At 38.5% G+C, this 26595-nt stretch overlaps 1 long non-coding RNA gene across 3 annotated transcripts in view; it reads left to right on the top strand.

Moving 5' to 3' along the window:
- Nucleotides 1-4344: 4344 nt before the first annotated feature.
- The window catches only part of LOC105489257 (uncharacterized), a 100098-nt gene continuing 77847 nt past the window's right edge, over nt 4345-26595 (top strand). For 2 of the 3 annotated variants that reach the window (XR_011626465.1, XR_011626466.1), the window contains exons 1-2: nt 4345-4563; nt 7744-7972. This is a non-coding gene — a long non-coding RNA (uncharacterized lncRNA). The remainder of the gene's footprint in view (nt 4564-7743; nt 7973-26595) is intronic. The other variant, XR_011626467.1, reaches the window with a different exon arrangement.

Genomic DNA, 26595 nt, shown 5'->3' with positions numbered 1-26595 from the left:
CTGCCTATATGTTGATAATTCCCAAATCAACATTTTTTTAATTTTTAGGTTTTTCATGTGTTTTTTACTGTAAAAAAATATTGTCAATAGGTTTTTGGGGAACAGGTGGTGTTTGGTTACATGAATAAGTTCTTTTAGCGGTGATTTCTGAGATTTTGGTGCACCCATCACCTGAGCCGCCTATGCTGTATTCAATCTGTAGTCTTTTCCCTCACACCCGCCACTTTCCCCCAAGTCCCCCAAAGTTCATGGTATCATTCTTACACCTTTGTGTGCTCATAGTTTAATTCCCATTTATGAGTGACATTTACGCAATGTTTGGTTTTCCATTCCTAAGTTACTTCACTTAGAATAAGAGTCTTGAATTATTATTGCCAGATTGCCACAAATGCTATTATTTCTTTCCCTTTTATGGCTGAGTAGTATTCCATGGTATACATATATCACATTTTCTTTATCCGCTCATTGATGGTTGGGCATTTGGGCTGGTTCCCTATTTTTGCAATTGTGAACTGTGGTGCTATAAACATGCAAGTGCCGGTATCTTTTTTGTATAATGACTTTTTTCCTCCAAGTAGATACCCAGGAGTGGGATTACTGAATCAAATGGTAGATCTACTTTCAGTTCTTTAAGGAATCTGCATACTGTTTTCCACAGTACTAGTTTACATTCCCATTGACAGTATAAAAGTGTTCCTTTTTCACCACATCCATGCCAACATCTATTATTTTTTTTATTATGGCCATTCTTGCAAGAGTGAGGTGGTATTGTGTTGGATCCCCCCCGCCTTTTTTCTTTTTTTTGAGGTGGAGTCTCACTCTGTTGCCCAGGCTGGAGTGCAGTGACATGATCTCAGGTCACTGCAACTACCACCTCCCGGGTTCAAGTGATTCTCCTGGCTCAGCCTCCCAAGTGGCTGAGACTACAGACACACACTACCATGCCTGGCCAATTTTTGTAGTTTTAGTAGGGACGGGGTTTCACCGTGTTGGCCAGGCTGGTCAAACTCCTGACTTCAGGTGATTCACCCGCCTTGACCGCCCAAAATACTGGGATTACAGGCATGAGCCACTATGCCCGGCCTAAACTTTTCCCTGTTCAGTATAACGTTGGCTGTGGGTTTGTCATAGATGACTTTTATTACCTTAAGGCAAGTCCCTTTTATGCCAATTTTGCTGAGGGTTTTAATCAGAAAGGGATGCTGGATTTTGTCAAATGCTTTTTCTGCATCTATTGAGATGATTATGTGATTTTTGCTTTTAATTCTGTTTTTGTGCTGTATCACATTTAGTGACTTGTGGATGCTAAACCATCCCAGCATCCTTGGTATGAAACCCACTTGATCATGGTGGATTGTCTTTTTAATGTGCTGTTGGATTCTGTTAGCTGGTATTTTGTTGAGAATTTTCGTATCTATGTTCATCACGGATATTTTCTTTTGTTGTTATATGCTTTCCTGGTTTTGGTATCAGGGTGATACTGGCTTCATAGCACGATTTAGGGAGGATTCCCTCTTTCTCTATCTTGTGGAATAGTGTCAATAGGATTAGTACCAATTCTTTGAATGTTAGAATTCAGCTGTGAATCCATCTGGTCCTGGACATTTTTTTTGTTGGTAACTTTTTAATTACTATTTCAATCTCTCTGCTTGTTATTTGTCTGTTCAGTTTCTTTATCTTCTTAGTTTAATATAGGAGGGTTGTATATTTCCAGGAATTTATCTGTCTCCTCTAGGTTTTCTAGTTTATGCATGTAATGGTGTTGATAGTAGCCTTGAATGATCTTTTGTATTTCTGTGGTGTCAGTTGTAATATCTCCTCTTTCATTTCTAATTGAGCTTATTTGGATCTCCTCTCCTTTTTTTCTTGGTTAAGCTCACTAATGGTCAATTTTACTGATCTCTTCAAAGAACTAGCTTTCTGTTTCATTTATCTTTTGTACTTTTTTTCAATTTTAGTTCTGCCCTGACCTTGGTTATTTCTTTTTTCTGCTGGGTTTGGGTTTGGTTATTCTTGTTTCTCTAGTACTTTGAGTTGTGATTTTAGATTGTCTATTTGTGCTCTTTCAGACTTTTTGATGTAGGCATTTAATGCTATGAACTTTCCTCTTATCACTGCTTTTATTATATCCCAGAGGTTTTGTAGGTTGTGTCACTATTATTATTCAGTTAAAAGAATGTTTTAATTTCCATCTTGATTTTATTCTTGACTCAACAATTATTCAGGAGCAGGCTATTTAATTTTCATGTATTTGCATGGTTTTGAGGGTTTCTTTTGGAGTTGATTTCCAATTTTTTTCCACTGTGATCTGAGAGAGTACTTGATATAATTTTGATTTTCTTAAATTTGTTGAGACTTGTTTTGTGGCCTGTCATATGGTCTATCTTGGAGAATGTTCCATGCACTGATTAGAATGTATATTCTGCAGTTGTTGGGTAGAATGTTCCATAAATATCTGGTAAGTCCATTTGTTCTAGGGTATAGTTTAAGTCCATTTTTTTTTCTTTCTGTCTTGATGACCTGTCTAGTGCTCTCAGTGGAGTACTGAAGTCCCCCACTATTATTGTGTTGCTGTCTACCTCATTTCTTAGGTCTAGTAGTAATTATTTTATAGATTTGGAAGTCCCAGTGTCAGGTGCCCATATATTTAGAATTGTGATATTTTCCTGTTGGACTAGTCCTTTTATCATTATATAATATAATGTCCCTCTTTGTCTTTAACTGCTGTTGCTTTGAAGTTTGTTTTGTCTAATATAAGAATGGCTACTTCTGATCACTTTTGGTGTCCATTTACATGGGATATCTTTTTCCACCCCTTTACCTTAAGTTTATGTGAACACTAACATGTCAAGTGAGTCTCTTGAAGACAGCAGATACTTGTTTGGTAAGTTATTATCCGTTCTGACATTCTGTATCTTTTCAACAGAGCATTAAGGTCATTTACATTAAATGTTAGTATTGAGATGTGAGATACTATTCTATTCATTGTGCTATTTGTTGCCTGAACACCTTGTTGTTGTTGTTTACATTGTGTTGTTTTATGGGTTCTATGAGATTTATGCTTTAAAGAGATTCTATTTTGGTTTATTTTTAGAATTTGTTTCAAGATTTAGAGCTCCTTTTAGCAGTTCTTATAGCACTGGCTTGGTAGCAGTGAATTCTCTCAGCATTTATTTATTTGAAAAAGACTGTATCTTTCCTTCATTTATGAAGCTTAGTTTCACTGGATACAAAATTCTTGGCTGATAATTGTTTTCTTTAAGGAGGCTAAAGATAGGACCCTAATCCCTTCTAGCTTGTAGGGTTTCTACTGAGAAATCTGCTATTAATCTCATAGGTTTTCCTTTATAGGTTGCCTGTTGCCTTTGCCTCACAGCTCTTAAGATTCTTTCTTTTGGCTTGACTTTAAATAATCTGATGGCTATGTGCCTAGGTGATGATCTTTTTGTGATTAATTTCCTGGGCATTCTTTGAGCTTCTTGTATTTGAATGTCTAGAGCTCTAACAAGGCTGGGGAAGTTTTCCTCAATTATTCCCTCAAATATGTTTTCCAAACTTTAGATTTCTCTTCTTCCTTGGGAACACCAATTATTCTTAGGTTTGGTAATTTAACATAATCCCAAACTTCTTGGAGGTTTTGTTCATTTTTAAAAAATTCTTTTCTGTCTTTATTGCACTGGATTAATTCAAAAGCCTTGTCTTCAGGCTCTGAAGTTCTTTCTTCTGCTTGTTCAATTCTATTGCTGAGACTTTCCAGTGCATTTTGCATTTCTCCAAGTGTGTCCTTGATTTCCAGCAGTTGTGATTATTTATGCTGTCTATTTCACTGGAGATTTTTCCATTCATATCTTGTACCATTTTTTGATTTCTTTAAGTTGGACTTCACCTTTCTTTGGTGCCTCCTTGATTGGCTTAATAATTGACCTTCTGAATTCTTTTTCCGGCAATCCAAAGATTTTGTCTTGGTTTGGGTCCATTGCTGGTGAGCTAGTGTGATCTTTTTGGGGTGGTGAAGAAACTTGTTTTGTCATATTACCAGAATTGTTTTTCTGGATCCTTCTCATTTAGGTAGACTACGTCAGAGGGAAACTCTGGGACACAAGGGCTGCTGTTCAGATTCTTTTGTCCCACAGGGTGCTCCCTTGATGTGGTGCTCTCTCACTTCCCCTAGGGATGACCAAAAGCTGGGGGCAGGGTTAGGCATGTGTGAGCTCAGACTCCTTGGGTAGGGCTTGCTGTGCTTACTGTGGGGGTGTGGTTCCCCGGTCAACGGAGTTATGTTCCCAAGGGGATTATGGCTGCCTCTGTTGTGTCATATAGGTCATCAGGGAATTGGGGAAGCCAGCAGCCACCCTCACCTAGCTCTCATGCAGCCTGCAGCCTGAAAGGCCAGTCTCATTCCCACGGTGCCTGTCCAACAGTATTAAGTTTATTTCCAGGCAGCCAGTGAGCAGGGCTGAGAACTTGTCCCAGGTTACAAGCCTCCCAGCTGAGAAAGCAACCAAGTCACAGTTCCTTGGCTGTCCCATGGAGCCTGCAGCGGCAGTCCACCTTCTTCAAAGGGTATGTAGATTCTCTCAGCTTTCCTGGTATGTTCCTGCGGTAGTTCTTGGAGCAAAAGTTCACAATGTGAGTCTTCACATGCTGCTTTGTCCGTCCAAGTGGGAGCTGCAAATCAGTCCTGCCTCCTAGCCACCATTTTCCCATAATTCTTACCCAAATCAACATTTCTGAGTGACTTCTCATGAACTCCAGGCTTGTATACTTAACCAGATGTTTTCTGATGTTTCCAGATGGATCTCAAATTCAATGTGTTCATTACAAATTTATCGTTCCTTTCTTCTTCCCCACAAATCTGCCACTTCCACTGTTTCACTTTCAGTACAGGAGAGCACTATTACTAGACCACACAAGCCAAAACCCTGTCATTTCAATCCAATCATTCCCAAGTCCCGTAGATTTTGTGTCCCAAGCATTTTCTCAGGTTGGTGCCTTCCTGTCCATTTCTAAATTACTGCTTTTTGCCATAGATGTTTAGCTTCTTATGACATCTTCTTATATTACTGCAAGAGTTTCCTCACTCTTACCCTTGCTGGGAGCCTGCACCCTCCTCCCTTCCATGCTTGACATTACTTACAGCCACAGTGATCTTTCCCAAACATAAATCTCATGTTGCTACTGTGTTCAAAATCCTCTGATGGTTTACTTTACCTTCAGGACAAAATTTGAACTCTTTATAGTTTGATACCCAAAACCTTTTTTACTCACTTCCACTCACTGCACAATACATCTTAAGGTTTGGTTCTCCTAGCAGTGACTGAGTAGCCTAGTCATCCATCTCGTTCGTTTGTCAATTCATTTATTACTATTGAGTGTTCATCCCGTCCAAAGAGCTATGATGTTTCACCTTCCAGAATCTTACATGAAGGATGCTGACCTGCAATTATGACTAGAAAAGAGAGTGGGGGCTTCACACTGACAGAGGTTTTTGGTTACAGAAATTCAGCACCTACTCTTCCATGTTAAAGAGTTAATTGTCCATAACCACTGTCTTTTTTTTTTTTTTTTTTTTGAGAGGGAGTCTCTCTCTGTCCCCCAGGCTGTAGTGCAGTGGTGCAATATCAGCTCACTGCAACCTCCACCTCCCGGGTTCAAGCAATTCTCCTGCCTCAGCCTCCCGAGTAGCTGGGACTACAGGCATGTGCCACTACGCCCAGCTAATTTTTTGTATTTTTAGTAGAGACGGGGTTTCACCATGTTAGCCAGGATGGTGTCGATCTCCTGACCTCGTGATCTGCCCACCTCGGCCCCCCACAGTGCTGGGATTACAGGCATGAGCCAACACGCCTGGCCCATAGCCACTGCCTTTGATGTGTTTTGCTCTTTTTTGTATGTAACTAACTTCCAAAAACCCCTAGAGACTCAATACAACGGTCTCTTCTCCTGAAAGACTTACCGACTCTCTGTCTTATTTTCATATTCCTCAAAACCCCCTACAAGCATAATGGCCTTGGTTCTTATATGTACCTTACCACACAGCATTGCAATCCTCTACCTCTTTGCTTACGTGTCTCCCCAGCTAAATAAAATCTCCATGAAGGCAGTATTTAACATTTTAATCCACTGGAACAGGGTGGCTTTACTGACTTGTTGAATGAAGTCAACCTCAGTTGCATCCCTATTCACCCAATTCCCTGCTCAATCATCTTGGAAAAATTATGTAACCTGGGACATCTCCTTGAGTTTTCTTGGTTGCAATCATATTCCACAGGACCGTATTTTGAGGAGACTGAATAATACAATGTATGTCAAACTTTAAGCACATGACCTGGCTTCTGGTGGATGGTTTACAAATGTTAGTTCTAGCAGTTTAACCATCATTCCCAGTGGTGTAAGGCACCTCTGGCTTTCCAGAAGATATCCTGAGGTATAAACTATTACAGAAAGAGAGTGTATTCCTATTGTTGGCCCATTCTGTGTGAGAGAAAAGTTTGGAGACATTTAAAAAATAAAGGCTGTATAAATTGACTACATATAACACATTAGATGAAATGCAAATGGAAAGTCAAGTTGGACGTGATATAGTTTAACATGAACATATGACTCTTGCAAGTCATCTCAGTATGAAGTTAGCTTTCTTCTAGAAACATTTATTCCTTCACTAAACAAGCTTCCACTATGTGTAGAATCCTATCAAAGATGTGATAAATGACCCAGGAATAAAGCAGACCCAGTGCTGGTTTGGTAGGAAGAACATAGAAAGATTTATCAGAGATCTTTGATCCAACTCCTGGCTTTATCATTTACTAGCTATGTTATCCTAGACAAAACTCTTAATCTTTCTGAAACTCAATTTCCTCAGTTGTAAAATAGAGATGATGTTAATAAATACCTCCCTTAATTTGAATAATAAATGAAATAATGTAAGTATCACATGACAAACCTTGAAGTGGTATAGAAATATATCAATTATTATTGATGTGCTGCTTTTTATGCTTTCTTTTCCTATTTTACTTTATTATACTTTAAGTTCTGGGATACATGAGCAGAACGTGCACGTTTGTTGCATAGGTATACATGTGCCACGGTGGTTTACTGCACCCATCAACCCGTCACCTACATTCGGTATTTCTCCGAATGCTATCCCTCCCCTAGCTCCCCACCCCACGACAGGCCCCAGTGTGTGATGTTCCCCTCCCTGTGTCCACGCGTTCTCATTGTTCATCTCCCACTTATGAGTGAGAACATGTGGTGTTTGGTCTTCTGTTCCTGTGTTAGTTTGTTGAGAATGATGGTTTCCAGCTTTATCAACGTCCCTGCAAAGGATATGAACTCAAAGTAATTTATAGATTCAATGCTATCCCCATGAAGCTACCACTGACTTTCTTCACAGAATTAGAAAAAAACTACTTTAAATTTCATATGGGTGTCCTGCTTTTAAGAAATTTAGAGCCCAGTAGGGAAGATAAGACATATCACAAAATATGGAAAATAATGGCCACTAGTTGAGGGAGTCTGGAGGGCATGAAGTGTGCAATTGCTCTTTCTTAAATTCTACTTTATTCACTTGAGTAAAGGCACTTTGGTTTTTGCATCTTGTTTTGTGTTTTGCTTCAGCCTGTTCCCTCTCTCCTACTTACTTTCATGTTTTTGCTTTTGCTGTCCTTCTGAGCAAACAAACAAACCTCAAAGCCCTGTGCTAGTTCTACTCGGTCCCACTTTTTTAAACCTTTTCCATCGCAGATCTTTTATCTGACTCTGACTCTAAAAGATGAAGACGCTGACCTACAATTATGACCAGAAAAGAGAGTGGGGGCTTTACACTACAGGTTTTTGGTTACAGAAATCCAGCACCTACTCTTCCTTGTTAAAGAGTTAAGTGTCCACGGCCAGCTGTTTAATCCACAGTATTTTCATGTATCCAGAGGAAAGTGTGAACCAGAAGCTCTCAGAGAATGAACTATCAGAGAAGGTATGCTCAGTTCAGCTGTCTTTAAATGTGATGGTGTTTGTAGAGATAATAAATATAACTTTTTAAAGCCTGGAGTGCTTGATTAATGAAATGAGGCTTCTTTCTTCTAGATCTCATTTACAATCTAATTTACAATGTTCCATTTTTTGCTTAATATTAAGAGACAGTATTTTATTATAAGGGATTTTTTTTTCAATTAATATGCACTTATAATAGATTTTCTACATTCTTTAAGGTAATTTTGGGTCCTGGGGCTACCATAGCTCTGATATTACAATGAAAATAAGTGAGAATATAGGGTTTGGCTTTACATCTAATGTTTCATGGGTATAGCTATTTCAGAAATCAAGGTAACCTTACACTTAAACTTAATAGAACCATAAAAATACATTAACCTTAAGGTTAAACCCCATTTGTATTTATAAATAGGGAGCAAATTTCTCAGTAGCAGAGATGCTATCCTGAATTTATTCACCTTTCCTCGTGTCAGTATGAGGCATGGACCTAGTCTAAGGAGAGAAGTCAGAACAGGGCAAACTCTACAAATTTAGGATTTTTTTTTTTTCATTTTAAAATCAGGAATTTGGTCAAGATTAGGCTTTTCCTCAAAGTGTGTCCTATATAGTGCTATAGGTCCCACAGGCATCTTCGATGCTGCCGTGAAGAATAAGAAAAACTGTAAACATGCAGAATTCCGGGCCTTCCCAGCTAGAGCCAGAGAAGTTCTGCTTTTATTTTATTCTAATATATTGAGCTTCTGAAAATCATTTGAAATAAGAATTATGTTGTTATAAAGAACACATTGACATAGGTTAACCCTGAGATTCATATCAGAAAATTATTAAAAACTAATTATCTTGAAAAACCCACCAGCTCCAAAACATCTAGAAACATAGGATAAAATGTAAAAATGTCTTTTTAAGTTTGGCTAAGTTTTCAGCAATGAAAGGGAAAATCTGATGGGCCCAAAGCCAAGAGGAGTGGAATCAAGAATAATAGCCTCCTACTGAAGTGTTTGCTGCTTTCAGGGCCTTTGCCAGTCCCTGTGACTTGAGGGACTAGATGGCTGCATATGAGAACCTGAGACAAACCTTGGGACTGTACATGGCATGGGGTCAAAATTAAGACTCCTATACAGAGTCATAGGCCTTCAAAGGAGCCTAACTTTAGTGAAAGCGTGGGCTAGAAAACAGCTTGGTAGCAAGGGAAGAAACTTGTTAATCTGGGTGTAAACTCTTGTGAGGGAAAAAAATGTCTCTCTTGAGAATTTGTGGACACAGATCTGTGCTCACATGAACTTCAAGCTTACGTCTGTGCTATCTAGGTAATCTAGGAAGCCACCTAGATATTAATTTATAATTACCATAGCACAAGCATATGACAGAAACAAAAGCAAATCTTTGCTATAAAGAATCACTCTTAAAATGGACTTTGCAGAATTCACATGAAATGAATAACCTGGGAAACCAAAGTTATAAAACTCTGAGAAATAAACCAAAATGAATTAAGATTGACAAAACCACAAACAAAAGATTTAGACTCTAGTGGATTTTAATATGAATTGTCAGAAAAATACTACAAAATTGGTACGTTTAAAATGTGTAAAGAAATAAAAGAAGCAACTGAAAATATGATCAAAGAACATTATGAAAAAAAAATTCCAGGACATCTTGAAAAAAAGAGAAATTCTAGGAATAAAAAATATCACAACTTTAAAAATTAACAACTCAATTGATGGATTGAAAAGCAGAATAGAGTTAAAGAAAGAATTGGTGAACTGGAAAGTAGCTCTAAAGAAATTGTTTATTGTATACTGACTGCATACTGAAGTAATTACTTAATGTTTAAAGAAGAAGATAAAAGTATAATAATTTAAAAAAACATTGACCATTGAAAGAGACAGTCTAGAAAACGTCTAATCAAAATTTCAGAAGGAAAGTCTAGTGAAAGTAGGAGCAGGTAATAGTTGAATGATAGCAAGAATTTTCAAAATTGACGAAAGTCACAAATTCTGACTCAGAAACCAAAACAAACCTCAATAACAAAAAAATTTTGTATCTAGAAATAAAATTACAGAACAAAAAGGATAAATAAAAAACAGCAAAAGCAGCTTTAAAAAGATTACCTTCAATTAAATAACAATTTAACTCACATAAGACTCCTTACAGCAACATGGAAATCAAAACAAACTGAAATATCTTCAAAATTCAGATTAAAATATCTATAAATATATACCCAGGAAATATATCTTTCCAAAATGAAGATGAAACAAAAACATTTTTAGACAAAATTGAAGTTTACCAACAACAGATCTTCACTAAAGGAATATTTAAAGGAGTACTTTAAGAAAAGTAAACATGATTCTAGAAGGAAAATATGTATCTAAAAAGGAATGAGGAAAGAAATTGCTTCCAGAGATTAAGTGCTGTGATTCTGTGAAAGTTGTTCATATCTAATCAGAAGAGGCTATTTTTGGGTGAGAGAGATGTGAGAGAGAGAGAAAAAAAATAAAATTTCTGCTCTTTTAGAGGAAGAGAAAATAACATTTCTGATCTTTTAGGATTAGCAACAATATTTTACTATTCAAGGTTTGCCACAAAGCTTCTCTACAGAATCAAATCTACAAAAAATGAAGGAAAACTGGGATTCACAGGTAACAACACTTCTCAGCTACAACCATTATAAGTCTAGTAGATGCCTCTATCTCATCATTCATTTACACATTAATTATACATGATTTTTAATATTCCTTCACGCATTCCTCCTATCTATTCTCATCCTTTTAAATTGGGGTACCTACCTAGGAAATGCCATATTTCTATATAATTTCTGCTTGAGAGTGCTGCCTTCAGTGTCATCAGAAACCGTAAGTTTGAAAGCAGCCTGCAGTAGTGCTAAAGGTTGGAAGAAATTATCGAAGGGTGCTACAGACCCTGCACTGAAAGAAATCACTGTTTACACTTCTTCAATTGCGTTAACTGAGCCAAATAGTAGTAAAAGCAGCTTCTTTAAAAGATGAAAATAAAATATAGTAAATATCAACCCATCATTATGTTAAGTGCCAATCCAAGTTTGTATACTCTTTGTTAGAAATTATACAAATATGGTAAAGGGTGAAGGTCCAGTCAATTGCGGTATTGTCCGGTCAGCCCTGCTGCGATACATTGCTTCTTATCCTAGATAGTGCCTGGGGAAATCCTAACAATGGCAGACAGAATTTTAAAAATAAGCTCAAACCAACCAGCCTGTGGATTCTGGAAGCAGCTTTATTACAATTGGCTGGGTATCCATGTATAGGAATGAACATACCTACCTTTCTTTTCCTGACAGACGTGTCACTATTTCCTGCTACCACCCCAATCCCACTTTCCAAACCATCATTCCCTATATAGGGAAATATGGTACTAACATGCTTGGCATCCTGGAGCATTCATCGTACTATATTTACAACGGGGCATTGTCAATCTGTGCATGAACCAAGGCTCACTATTTTGCTGTTCTCTCTTCAATGCAGCTAGTGACTAAGTAAATTAAGGTCTTGCTCTTCTTTTTTCACACGTTCCTGAACATTATGGCCATTCCCTTCAGTTTTTAATAATGAACCAGGCCAGAATCTGGTAAGATTCAAGATTCGAATTGAAGCTTTAGTGAATGATGAAGACTCCTTAGATTTTAAATCCAAGATGTTTGCTCTTGGCTCTTAAGAGTGTTATAGGAGCTTTGCACTGGGCTTCATAGGTGCTCTTGCAAGCTAAAATCAAAGTCTCTTTGTTTCACATTTGCTTGCTGTTCCTATGTATTTCTCTCTTGAGAGGTGGTAATAATTGCTAACATTAGGTGAGTGCTTAATTCTTGCTAGGCATGGTTCTTAGTGCCTAATGTGAATCAACGTTAGTATTACAATAATAGTCCTACACAGTACTACCAAAACAGTCTCCTTTTTACAGATGAGGAAAATAAGGTGTAGGGATTAAATAACTATATTCAAGGTCACGGAGAGAGTTAACAGTGAAGGCAGGAATTAAACCCAGGCAGTCTTTTCATATCGAATATACTATACTATACTCTTCTCTTGGAGTGAATGGGGTAGATGGCAGAACAGGATTCTGCCATTCCTGGGACCTGATTATAAATCCAGTAAATAGTGCCAATACCCCACCTCAGTATACTATACAGGGAGGCGACCCAGGCAACCTGCATACCCACTGATAGGGTTTTTCCCAGAACACTGCTGTTCACCCAATGTTCGTTCGTCAAGGGCCTCTGCCTGGGCTTCCTCTATTCTCTGATGTCCACCAGCTCCCACATAAAGCAGGCTGATCTACTTGCACCCCATCTGGAAGACCATTAATTAAAAACACACTGGGAGCACCCCAAACTCCTTTGTGAAATTTTCTTGGAAACATTCACTTTGTTCTCATCCCTTATCCTGCCTCCTGCTCTGCTCCTATGGTTTGGATGTGTTTACCTTGTCTGAATGCAGTTCCAGGTCTGGATTCCCCCACAAGCTTTTGGATAGTGAACTTTGGTGTCTGGCTTGACCCTTTCTAGGACTGTAGCTTACACTCATCATTTGGCTTACCCTCTCCAGGCTGCTGTGGGTAAAAATACAGGGTTGACTGTAAATTTGGAGCTCTTGGTTCTCACACCAACCTTGACTGGTTGGCTGATAAGTGTCTTGTTCACACAAAAAGGTGAACCAGATCTTCAAAACAGACCTACAACCACCTATTAGGCTAGAACTCCACCAAATTCTGGCCAGTGTGAACTTGGCACCATGTCCCCTATTCCCACTACTGCTGACACTCTCCCTCCTATGTACCAATCACCTAGAACCACAATTCTCCTCTCTCTCGTGACTCACAGAGTCATCCTCTAGGTATATCTCTGTCCCTTTGCCTCAGTCCTATGTTGTATCACTTTTGATATCGAGGCTGGTCCAAATCTAGCCCCCTTAGATGGTATGCTTATTGCTCTTCTCAGGGTCAACTCTGTAGTTTCATAAGTTTACACCGACTTGATATTATCAAATTTTGTCCCTTTTCCCACCTTTCTATGCTGCTGAGATCTCATAGGCCTTATTCCTGTGCCAGCTTCAGTTCAACCAATGGCTAACGATGGCTCAATGACAAAGCTATCCCAAGCTTTACCAAGCCACAGTAGGGCGGATTCTCAGAATCCCAAGATTTAATATTGCATGTTTTATATTTTCAATTCCTAAAGGACTGGGTTCTTGGCAGTTTTTCTCTTTATAGTATTTAGCATGGTGTCAAAAACATTTGATAAGTAGACACATGGGATTTTTGAAGGATGAGTCTGTTGGTCAGTACCCTCTTTGTGGTAGCTAGAAACAACTGAAACAACAAGGAAATCCAGGGATATGATTAGCCTTGGAGGCGCCCGACAATTCAGACAGTGCTATCAGGGTTCTCTCATTCTCAGTTTGTACTGGGTTTGGGCCTCATTTGTTGGTACCATCCACAGGCTTCCTCCATTCGGCAAGAGGAGGGGATCATGGCCAAAGTCATGCTTATACTATTCCAGAATAGGAAGCCCAGGGGAAAGTGGGAGCTTGTCTCACTTAGTCTCTACATGAAATTCACAGAAGAATCCTGACCAAGTGGGCATGAGATCATTCCTAAGTCAATCGTCATGGCCAAGGGTCATGTGTACTAAGATCAACCAGGCAACGGTCATATGTCTTTTCCTATAGCCAAAGGGATAGCTTGTGTAATTAGCATCCTCTTTAGGACCTAATAGATTTGGGCATGGGCATTTGTCCAAGGAAAGGAATACAAGTCAGACGAAAATAACAGATGGTCACTATAGCAGGTTGCCCTGGGTTCAGGGGTGTGTGTGTGTGTGTGTGTGTGTGTGTGTGTGTGTGAACTTCTCAATCCATTGTTCAGAACTGCATGAATTTCTTCAGCTGAATGTCTTTCTCACTCAGCAGGGACACCAGAGCTCACTCCTGTTTGCAGCCTTCATTCTGAACCAGTTGCTCTCTTTATAGATCACAATTCCATCTACTCCCATATACCTTGAAAGATATAACCTTCCAAGTTCATTACTCATTTTCCCCCCTTTGACCTTATCTTACTTTCCAGTCTTGATCCTCACCATTTTCTACTTACTATGATCTTGTGTCCTCTTCAGCCACAATTCTGGCTGGCTCTGGTCAACACTTCCCCAACTCTGACTCAGCCCTTGAATCTCCCATGGACCTCCCTACATTATAACACTGTCTGTGGATGGTATCTCAGGGGGAGTTTGCCATGACTCACACTTTCATAGGGCCATAAGCTCTGGCATTCTTTGCCTAGATATTTATCGTATTAAGGAATTTCCAGATCCTTATTTGCACTTGAAGAGACTTGAATGATGCCTAAACTGTCCTTTTCTCTTTTATTCTCGTCCAATTCCCCAATTGCTTTAAGCCAAATGTCCAGACATAGCTTCTGCTCTTTTGTTGGTTTAGCTGCTTTTTGTTGTCTTTAGCTTTGTGGTTCTACTAAGGAAGAATCTAGCCTTTTCTTTCTACTGCACAATTGTCTCTTTGGCTTCTACTGTCAAACAAATATTTTTTTTTTTTCTTAAAAAATGTCATTAGTTGCCAAACATGTAGTTGTTTCTTCTGATATTAACTTTTGTTACTATAGATGCGACATCCTTCTTCCCTTCTCTCGCTTTTTTTCTCCATGAACACATTTCTTAGTAGTCATGTGAGTACTCTTATCAGGCTGTTGGTGAGTGTATGAGGATAAAGATGATACATGCGAACAACAGGAAGCCACAGCAACTTCAAAGGCTGAGATAACCATTGTCATCAGGTTGGACTCATTTGGCAAGTGTCACCATATCTGTCATAAAAGGCCAGGTATTTTCATGGATACAAATGCGTGTATAGGACAAAAGAACATTGAGTATAGCCGGTTACTGAGTTGGCTTAGCCTCAGCTTGGGCCAAACTGGCAAGCAAAGTCTATCTTCAGTGTCACAGAAGGTATATTGCTTATGCTGCGGAGCCAGGTTTCTCATATTATAAAGGCATTTTTGTGCAATGCTTAAAAACTTAAATTCTGTGGTGAGTAAAAAGGATTCATATCCCATCTCTGTTATTTACCAGCCATATAATCATGGAAAAATCATTTAAGAATTTCAAACCAGTTTTCTCATTTGTAAAGTCATCCTTCATTTATTCAACAAACACTGTGCACTTAGTATGTGCCAGACACTGTTCTAAGTGCTGGAGAAGCAGCAGTGACTTCAAATTCCTGCCTTCCAGGGTTCTGTCTCTAGTAGGAGGACAGAAAATATGTGAAATAATCAATTACCTAGCATCTTAGAAGGTGGTAAGTGCTGTGAAGAAAAAACAAGGATGGTAGATAAGTTTATACTACATTACCTCACATGAAATATAGAAATCTTGTAACAGTATAGTTCCATTTATCCCCCATTCTTTGTGCTATTGCTGTAATATATAAAATATCTACACACACCATAAATTCTATAACATTGGGTTGTGGTCTTTCTGCTCCTTAACTCAGCTAGTTCTGAGTTCTTGTCTCACAGCCAGGAAGAATTGGGTGCATGGACACTGGACAGTGAGTGGAGTCAAATTTATTAAGTGAAAGAAAAGCTCAGCAGAGAGGGGGCACAGTGGGTGGTTCCCCTACTTGAAGGTGGGAAAGTTCCCTCTCATGTGACTGGTCCGGGGCCTTTTATGGACTCAGAATGTGGAGTACATGCTAATTGTTTTGTGAGTATGCAAAAAAGTTTAAAGCAAAGACATCACTCAAAGGTGGGCAAGACAGTGTAGAAAACCAATTAGGAAAAGGTAGGTATTATAGCAGTTTGAGAGTCTTGTCTACTAATTTCAACATCTGAAAAATCTCTGGGACATTTTCTGTTGACTGCTTTTTGAAAAAAAAAAAAAAAAAAAGGTCCCATTTTTTGTTTCTTCATCTGTCTGGTAATTTTTTTTAAATTTAATTCTGGGCTTGGTGGTAATGTATTGTCTTACAATGAAGAGTACTGACTCTGTCTTTCCTGTAGTGAAAATAAACTGAGATTCCCTCTCAGTTCTTTTAGCCTCCACATGCTGTGTTTGCTGGGGTCCTGGAATCTGCCTTGAACGTGCATAGTTCAAAGACTACTCAATAGTTAGAGGACTTTATCCTCATATTTTGAGGGGTTCAACCCTTCTGCAGCTCTCTCCTTTCTTGTATTTCTTCTTTCATTTTCAAGCCACTCTGACTCTGCCTGCCCAAAACTTTGTCCTCTGACACCTCGATTCAGCAAGTCTGTGACTTTCTCTAGCCCTACCTCATGTGGAATGGGGGTGCCCTCAGGCAAAAAGTTACAAAGATGCACACATTATTACATATAATTCCTGTCCTTCAGGAATGCCTGAAAATGCCTGATGGTTTCCTTCTACACTTGGTTGGTCTCCAGTATTTTCAAATTGTTTTAAAAACATTTTGTCCATATTTGAAACTGCTATCTGTAGGAGGGATAATTCAACCTAGTTTTCTGCTAGTATCAGAAGCAAGAATACAGTTTTGGACATGTTAGGCTTGACATATTTAGTAAACATTCATGTTAAAACACTGAGTAGGCAGTTACAATATACAAGTATGGAGTTCAGGGTAGAGATCTGAGCTGGAGCTATACATTTGTTGGGATCAACACATAGATGCTATCTAAAGTTATAACACTGGGGAAGATCACCAAAACAGTGAGGATAGATAAAGAAGAGAAGAAATGCAAGGACTGAGACTTGAAAGTCTTCGAAGTTTAGAAGGCTTTGAGAAGAGTTGACAAATTAGACTGAGATGGAGTGGCAAATGAGGTAAAAGAAAAACCATGCGATTGTGGCATCCTGGATTCCAAGTGGAAAAAGTTTTAATAGAAGAAGGAAGTGATCAATTGTGTCAAATTCTGCTGATAGGACAAGTAAGATGAGAACTAAAATTGATTATTGGATTTAGCAATGTAGAGGTCATTGATGACGTTGGTAAGAGCAGTTTTAGGAGAGTGCTGGGGGGTAAAAGCCTGACTAGAGTGAATCATAAAAGCAATTGCCAACTTCATGGAATTATTGTGAGGATTTATATGACAAATCACAAAGTATCTTAATATATAAAGAGCTCATAAAATTAATGAGGAAATAGGTTATTGTTTAATGGATACAAAGTTTCAGTTTGTGATGATGGATAAGTTCTGGAGATGGATAATGCTGATAAATTCACAACAATGTGAATGTACTTAATGCCAGTGAATTGTACAGTTAAAAATGCTTAAATGGTAAATTTTATGTTATGTATATTATACCACAATTAAAAAAAGAAAATGGCAATCCATACAAACAAGCAAAATAAGAGTGTGCAAAAAATACAAATGGCTGTTAAACATATGAAAGGAGTTCTATCTAATTATTAAATTAACCAGCTAATTAAATAAATAGAGATTAAAATGGATAAGCAGTACATTCCACCTATCAGACTGACCACTTTGAAAAAGTTTGATGATATATTGTGCTGGTAAAGACATGAAGGAACAGTACTTTTTTTCATTATTAGTGGAATGCAAAATGGTATAATGTTTTCAAAGAGCAATTTGCCAATATCTATCAAAATTAGAATGGCATATACCATTTGATCTAGTAATTCCATATGTTGATGTACATATATATTCATACATATGTAATTTAAATATATTTACACACACATGCAATTACTTATTTAAAGAGATATTTTTGCTATATTGCTTTGAGTACCCATAGACTAGATAAATCAATCATGGTATAAACATGTGGTGGAATTCAAGATTTCTGGGCAATATAAAGAGAAGAAATCTGATCAACCTAATCAGCTAAAAAAAAAAAAAAAAGCAAGGTACAGAACAATACATATAGTGTACTAGAATACTGATGAAGCAGAAAAAAGAAATATACATACATATATTCATTCACAAATACAAACACACACTCAAATATGAATACACATAATCCTAAAACAGCTCTGGAAAGATTTGGGAGAAACTGTTACAGCTTTGCCTCTGTGTAAGAGACAGAAGATTGCAGGTCTGAGGTATGAGGGAGACTTACTGTTTACTATGTCTTTCTGTACTTTAAAAAAGTGGGGTTTTATTTATTTATTTTTATTTGAGACAGAATCTTGCTCTGTCACTTAGTCTAGAGTGCAGTGGTGCGATCCTGGCTCACTGCAACCTCAGCCTCCCAGGCTCAAGCAATTGTTGTTGTGCCTCAGCTTCCTGAGTAGCTGGGATTACAGACACTTGCCACTATGCCCAAGTAATTTTTTGCAGGGTTTCACCATGTTGGCTGAGCTGGTCTCCAACTCCTGGCTTCAAGTGATCCACCCACCCTGGCCTCCCAAAGTGCTGAGATTACAAGCATGAGTCACTGCGCGTGGTCAAAAAAAAATTTTTTTTTCTTTTTTTTTTTTTTTTGAGGTGGAATCTTACACTGTCGCCCAGGCGGGAGTGCAGTGGCACACTCTCTACTCACCGCAAGCTCCGCCTCCCGGGTTCATGCCATTCTCCTGCCTCAGCCTGCCGAGTAGCTGGGACTACAGGCGGCCGCCGCGACCACGCCCGGCTAATTTTTTGTACTTTTAGTAGAGACGGGGTTTCACCGTGTTAGCCAGGATGGCCTTAATCTCCTGATTTCGTGATCTGCCCGCCTTGGCCTCCTGAAGTCCTGGGATTACAGGCATGAGCCACCGCGCCCGGCCAAAAGTGGGTTTTTTTTTTTTAAACCATGTGCCCACATTACTCTTTAAAGTTTAAAAAACTTTATTAAGTATAACGTAGACAAGAAAAGTGCACATATCATAAGTGTACAGTTTGATAAATTTTCACACACTGATGTAACTAGCATAGGACCATTACCAGTGCCCCTGAAATCCTTCTTCCCTCCCATTCCAATATTACTGCCCCAAAGGGATTATCTTTTCATTTTAATGGAATATTTAGATATATTTCTTTCAATGCCTAGAGCTAATCATTATCTCTATTATTCTTCAAAACTGGACAAAGGGCAGAATGTTTTTAATTCTCTATCTCTTCTTCATCTCCCATAAAATATTATCTGAGAATTCAATTCTCTATTGTTACCACTTTTAAAACATTAAGAACAGCTTATTTAGATTAACCACTTTCCTGGCTCCCTTGCTTCCTTTATCTTCTGTCTTTTTGTAGGGGTCTATAGTCATGTTTGATATTCTTTTCAGTTGTCCCCTTTCCCATCCATCCCCCTTTCTATAGTTTGGAAATGTTCTACCTCATAATCTAAACCTTGCTTACCATGAGAGAATTTGGAAGTAACAGAGATTTGCTTTCCCCGGCTGCCTTGCAGCATGTGCCAAGTCTGCCAGTCAGATACACTCTCCCTAAGGAAGCCAAAATCTGTCCTGATGATGGGAGGTGCCAGAGCTGGCAGCTGCTTCTGGTCTCCAGAGGTAACAGGGATGGTTGTTCTAGTGGGAGTAGCCACTCAATATGTTTCTGAGATATTTCCATGGTTATGTGTTCAGAACTTGTATCCATAGTCCATTTTACTGCTGTAGAAAATTTCCATTGTATAAATACAGTGTAATTCATTTTTCCATTTTGCTACTTAGGAACATTTGAGTGGTTTCTTTTTTTTTTTTTTTTTTTTTTTTGAGACGAAGTCTCAGTGTCTCAGTCTGTCACCCAGGCTGGAGTGCAATGGCACGATCTCGGCCCACTGCAACCTCCACCTCCTGGGTTTAAGCAATTCTCTGCCTCAGCCTCCTGAGTAGCTGAGATTACAGGCACGTGCCACCATGCCCAGCTAATTTTTGTAGGTTTTGTTTTTCAATTACAAAAAGAATGCAACTTCCAACAAACTTGAAACACATTTCTTGGTGCACATGGACAAGGGATTCTGTCTTGTACACTAAATACTCATACCCTGTCCCAGAAAACGAAATCACAAGATATAGGAGTGGAGTCATGAAACTGATAGAAATTAGATTATCCATATAAGATAAATATATGACATCATCATCATCGTTAGAATTCTAGACAAACCAACTGAAATCTAGTTCCCATGCCACCACTGACCTTGTAGTAGGGAGGGAATACGTATCCTGTATCAATTTCAGCAAAATGTCTATTCTCATCTGCTTTGGAGAATCTGAGAGATTTCTGGTATTATCCTCTGGACCAGTCTTCTCTAGTGACCTGCACTGGAGAGAACCTAATGCCCTTTTGCACACTCAAGAATTAACACAGCACTGTGAGTTGCCTTTGCTCAACATAAAAGGCATTTGAACAGGATATAAATAATGCTTTAGCACAAATACAGAAGTTTCTAGTAGTTGAATTTTATGACTCGTTGTATGAAATAGTTGAAGGGATGTTGAGTTTTTTCTCCTTCCTTTCCTTTCCTTTCTTTCCTTCCTTTCCTTCCTTCCCTCTCTCCTTCATAAATGATACTATCTATGCAGCCACCTTCTACAGATCAGGCATGCATTCCCTGAGAGCATTCTGAAAAAAATGGATGCTTTGGGCTCATTTGCATTTCTAATGGAAAAGAGGCAAGACATTCCAGGAGCTGAATCCTAGTACAAGTTGGGCTTGGGAAAGTGCTTCAGGCAAAAGTATTTTTTCAATTCTGTACTGGGAGAAACCTAAAATGTACTTAGCCAAACACTCTGAGCCCTGAGGCACTCGAAGCAAAATGTAATCCATATGTTTCTGATTCATTTCACTCACCTCAAAGGCTTTTCAGAGTGGGGTTTCACTGCTAAGAAGTTTTCAAACTGTTCAACTTTTCTCTTTCACCACAATGAAAAAGATTCATCTATTGAACCCATTTCCCAAAAGATAGTAACATTCAGGCTTAGTGTTTACGACTCTGATTTCTAGGATCCCACATGCAACTGAATATACTCTGCATCCTTAAAAATCTGTCTTTTTTTGTTGTTTAAAATAGAAGCACCATAACATATATTTTTATTTTATTTTATTTATTGAGACAGAGTCTCACTCTGTCACCCAGGCTGGAATGCAGTGGGATGATCTTGGCTCACTGCAACCTCTGCCTCCTGGGTTCAAGCTTCAGCCTCCTGGGTAGCTGGGATTACAGGCATGCACCACCACGCTCAGCTAATTTTTGTATTTTTAGTAGAGACGGGGTTTCACCACATTGTCCAGGCTGGTCTCAAACTCCTGACGTCAAAGGATCCACCCGCCTAAGCCTCCCAAAGTGCTGGGATTACAGGTGTGAGTCATTGCACCTGGCCCACCATAACATCTTAAAGACAAGCTGAAAGAGGGGAGAGGAAAGGTTATGCTAAGGAACGATCTTGTTTTAAAGATACAGAGGTTCTCAAGGTTAGAAGGGAGCTGAAATTCCATAATTTAATTTGGTCAAATTTACAACTCACTTATATGATGTTGATTATACTTAACATTTTTCTCTTACATGCAAACGATTTCTTTTCTTTCTTCCTCCCTCCTTTCCTCCATTGCCCCTTCCTTTCTTTGACACAAAAATTTTGCAATTATACATTCTAGGCAGAGAATATTTTGGTTCCTTATTAGAGCATTTTACAGATAATCTGATCTCTTGTTTGTTCCTCTTAATTGGAAAAGGCAGTCTCTGTACACATAAGGAGTAAAGTCTAAGGGGGTGTGTAGAACAGAGCCGATCCCCAAAATATGTTAGCTGTTCAGGGAAGTGAACAGAAATAGCACAGAGGATAAGCAAGAAGGCCCAGGATGGGACTTGAATTTAAGGAGGAATCTGGCAAATATATTTAGAGGATCCAAACTCCGTGCATGAGATTGCTGAGTGCTAATCCGAGGGCAGAAACGGCTTGCTTTCTGGCCCATTTTATATAATCTGCTACTTATATTTTATAAAAACTCTTTATATTTGCCATTTCATTCAATAGAGTATAGCCAGGAGACAGTGTTCAACTGTCTACTATTCCATCTGCATGCACAGTTAGAACATTTTGATTAAACTGACTAGTCATTTCACAGTGAGACATTTTTCATCAAATAACTAGTTAATTCTGTCAGCGTGCTTGAGTTTTGTTTGTTTGTTTGTTTTTTATGAGATGGAGTCTTGCTCTGTCGTCCAGGCTGGAGTGCGGTGGTGCAATCTTGGCTCACTGCAACCTCCGCTTCCTGAGTTCAAGCGATTCTCCTGCCTCAGCCTCCCAAGTAGCTGGGACTACAGGTGCGTGCCACCATGCCCAGCTAATTTTTTGTGTTGTTAGTACAGACAGGGTTTCACTGTGTTAGCCACCTCATGATCTGCCCACCTCGGTCTCCCAAAGTGCTGGGATTACAGGAGTGAGTCACTGCGCTTGGGCCTGAATTGAATTTCAACTGAATTCAAGCCTGTCAAGTTAATCAAACTAGTTATAGCTTAAGTAAAATTATTCTGGTGAGCACTGTCCTTGAATTTTTTTTGAATTGACAAAATTTATATTACTGACCTGAATTTTCAAGTTACTCAGGTCTAACAGTTTTCCATTCTATCTAGAGCCATTATGACATATGGTAAATGAAATGCAATTTTCCCCAGTAGCTTATTAAAAAAAAAAAAAAGGCTAAAAATAGCTTTTACTTCACCTGCAAAACTTTGCTATCCAGATTTTCCATTATGAAGAGGAAACTAGTCAATAAAGAATAGGACAAAAAGGCTGTGGAGAGGAAAAAGTTAAAAAGAAGTACTAGTGGTTGTCTTTTTTTTTTTTTCAAGCTCCGCCTCCTGGTTTCAAGCAGTTCTCCTGCCTCGGCATCATGAGTAGCTGGGATTATAGGTGCTCACACCACCACATCCGGCTCATTTTTGTATTTTCAGTAGAAACGGGGTTTCTGCATGTTGGCCAGGCTGGACTCAAACTCCTGATCTCAGGTGATCTGCCCACCTTGGCCTCCCAAAGTGCTGGGATTTCAGGTGTGAGCCACCACGTCTGGTCCCCAGTAATATCGAAGCTCAAACTCTGTTCTGGAGTGATCCGTTTCCAGTGTCTGTAGTTTATGGGAAGGCAGCCTTGGGAGGAAAGTGTCCCCTTCCCAGGTTCCCTGTTCTAACCCTGGAGAATGTGTGGCACTTATGTAGTGTTTTCAGTGTTTCATACTGGAATCGTGTTTATAGACATACATACTGTTTTCCGCATGACATTCTCTTGTCTTATTATGTAAAATATGTACATTTAGTTTTAAAATTAGTTGACTGAGGTTATATAGAAATGCTTTGAAATATTCCTGAAAAATTCCTCCATTTACAAAATCATATTCGTGGGTTGCTAGATGTTAACTTAACGGGAAGGTGCTCTTCTTCTCCTTTGTAGCCAAGTTTAGAGTCTGACTAAATATTACACCACTTTTTTCAGTTCCTACCCAATTCCCTTTCTATTCTACACCCATCCCAATACATTCCGTTTCAGAAAAATGTTTAGGTTCTCACTGAGGAATTCCAGGCCCTGGTGTACATTTCTAACACTATCTCCCCCTATAAGACCTTGCCCAGCCACACTGGTGGATTCTCTGTTCTGGGCATGAGCATATCAGGCTCTGCATTTCTCACCCCTCACCCACTGCTGAAGTCGTCTCCTCCATCTGGCCTCTCCTTCCTCTCCCCTTTACTCATATGACTTAACCACCTTTAAGACCTTCATGTTCTACTTCATCAAGATGGAAGCTTTTTCTTGTCCATTGGGTCCACAAATTTCTCCTTTTCCTGACATAGACAGCAATTTTCCTTTTGTGCCCTTCATCTGGTAATGACATGCTTCCATTATTACTAGACCTGATCATATACATTTTGAATCCTCACCCTTTTCTTCCAACTAGATTGAAGTTCATTGAAGAACGAAGTCCATTGAAGGAAGAATAAGTGCCGTATGTTTTGGATAAATACATGTTAAGAAATTCAAGTTTTTTTTATCATCATTATCACCAACATCACCATCATCATCATCACCATCATGTATTATTAATAACACATTTGTTTTAACTTTTATTTTGTTTTAGGCTGGGGGTAACATGTGAAGGTTATATAGGTAAATTGCATGTCAAGAGGGTGTGTTATACAGATTATCTTGTTACCCAGGTGCTAAGTCTAGTACCCAATAGTTTATTTTTTCTGCTCCCCTACCTCCTCCCATTCTCCAACCTCAAGTAAGCCCCAGTGTCTGTAGTTCCCTTCTTTGTGTTCATGAGTTCTCATCATTTAATTCCCATTTATAAGTGAGAACATGTAGTATTTGGTTTTCTGTTTCTGTGTTCGTTTCCTAAGGATAATAGCCTCCAGCTCCATTCATGTTCCTGCAAAAGAACATGATCCCATTCTTTTTCATGGCTGCATTGTTTTCCATGATATATATTTACCACATTTTAAAAATCCAATCTGTCACTGATTGGTATTTAGGTTGATACCATGTATTTGCTATTGTGAATAATGCTGCAGTGAACATTTACATTCATGTGTCTTTATGGTAGAATGATTTCTATTCCTTTGGGTATATACACAATAATGGGATCGCTGGGTTGAATGGTAGTTCTGTATTTAGTTCTTTGAGAAATTGCCATACTGCTTTCCACAGTGGTTGAACTAATTTACACTCTCACCAACAGTGTATATGTGTTCCCTTTTCTCTACAACCTCACCAGCATCAATTATTTTTGACTTTTTAGTAATAGCCATTCTGACAGGTGTGAGATGGTGTCTCATTGTGGTTTTGATTTGCATTTCTCTCATGATCAATGATGTTGAACTTTTTTCATATGCTTGTTGGCTGTATATATGTCTTCTTTAGAAAAGTGTCTGTTCATGTCTTTTGCTCACTTTTTAATGGGGTGGTTTTTTCCTTGTACATTTGTTTAAGTTCCTTAAAGATGCTGGATATTAGACCTTTGACAGATACATAGTTTGCAAATATTTTCTCCCATTCTGTAGGTTGTCTGTTTATTCTGTTGATACTTTCTTTTGCAGTGCAGAAGCTCTTTAGTTTAATTGGATCCCATTTGTCAATTTTTGCTTTTGTTGTGATTGCTTTTGGCATGCTTGTCATAAAATCTTTGCCTGTTCCTATGTCCAGGATGGTTTTGCCTAGGTTGTCTTCCAGGGTTTTATACTTTTGAATTTTATATTTAAGTCTTTAATCCATCTCGAGTTTATTTTTGTATATCATATAAGAAAGGGGTCCAGTTTCAATCTTCAGCATGTGGCTAGCCAGTTATCCCAGTACCATTTATTGAATAGGGAATCCTTTCTCCATTGCTTGTTTTTGTCAGCTTTGTTGAAGATCAGATGGTTATAGGTGTGTGACCTTATTTCTTGGCTCTCTATTCTGTTTCATTCGTCTGTGTGTCTGTTTTTGTACCAGTATCATGCTGTTTTGGTTATTGTAGCATTATAGAATAGTTTGAAGTCACGTAGCATGATGCCTCCAGCTTTGCTCTTTTTGCTTAAGTTGCCTTGGCTATTTGGGCTCGTTTTTGTTTCCATATGAATTTTAAAATACTTAAAATATTTTTTTCCTATTTCTGTAGTTCATTGATAGTTTGCTAGAAATAGCATTGAATCTATAAATTACTTTGGGTAGTATTGCCATTTTAATGATGTTGATTCTTCCTATCCATGACCATGGGATGTTTTTCCTTTTGTTTGTGTCATCTCTGATTTCTTTGAGCAGTGTTTTATAATTCTCATTGTAGAGATATTTTGCCACCCTGGTTAGCTGTATTCCTAGGTATTTTGGGTTTTTTTGTAGCAATTGTGAATGGGATTATATTCCTGATTTGGCTCTCAGCTTGGCTGTTGTTGGTGTATAGGAATGCTAGTGATTGTTGTACACTAAATTTAGGATCCTGAAACTTTTTTGAAATTGTTTATCAGCTGAAGGAGCTTTTGGGCCAAGACTATGCAGTTTTCTAGAAACAGAATCATGTTATCTACAAACAGGAATAGTTTGACCTCTTCTCTTCCTATTTGAATATTCTTTATTTCTTTCTCTTGCCTGATTACTCTGGCCAGGACTTATAATTCTATGTTGAACAGGAATGATGAGAGAGGGCATCCTTGTCTTGTACCAGTTTTCAATAGTATCTTATATTTGAATGGTGATATACATATCATTATATTAGAACCATCTAAAATGAGAGTTCTACTCATTCTCACAATACCATTTTGAAACAGTTATGACAAAATTAAGTCCATTTCACAGAGGAGGAAACAAAAACCTTGTGACTTGTCCAATTTCATATTGTAAGTGTCAGAGACAGAATTCAAAGGCTAATTTTTGAGGGGTGGGGGAAGGGAGATTAAGATAAATCACAACTTATTTTAACTCCAAGATAAATTTGACAACAGGGAGCTCTTTTAAGATCACTAAATGAAGATGTACACACCTTCCTAGTTGAAAACTACTATTATGCACTAAGCACATGCTCTCCATTATCAAAGCATTTACCCATATGATACCATGTAATCCTCATAAACTTCCTAAAAAGTAAGTATTACCCACTTTTACAGCTGAGAAAACTGAGGTTTATAAATTTTAACTCGCCTGAAATCACACAACAGAAAGTGTTAGTCTAGAGTAATCTTAG

This window comes from Macaca nemestrina, chromosome 7, assembly GCF_043159975.1.
Source record: "Macaca nemestrina isolate mMacNem1 chromosome 7, mMacNem.hap1, whole genome shotgun sequence".
In the NCBI taxonomy this organism is placed as follows: domain Eukaryota; kingdom Metazoa; phylum Chordata; class Mammalia; order Primates; family Cercopithecidae; genus Macaca; species Macaca nemestrina.
The sequence above is the reverse complement of the archived record's forward strand: the minus strand, read 5'-3'. Positions and strand labels throughout refer to the sequence as shown.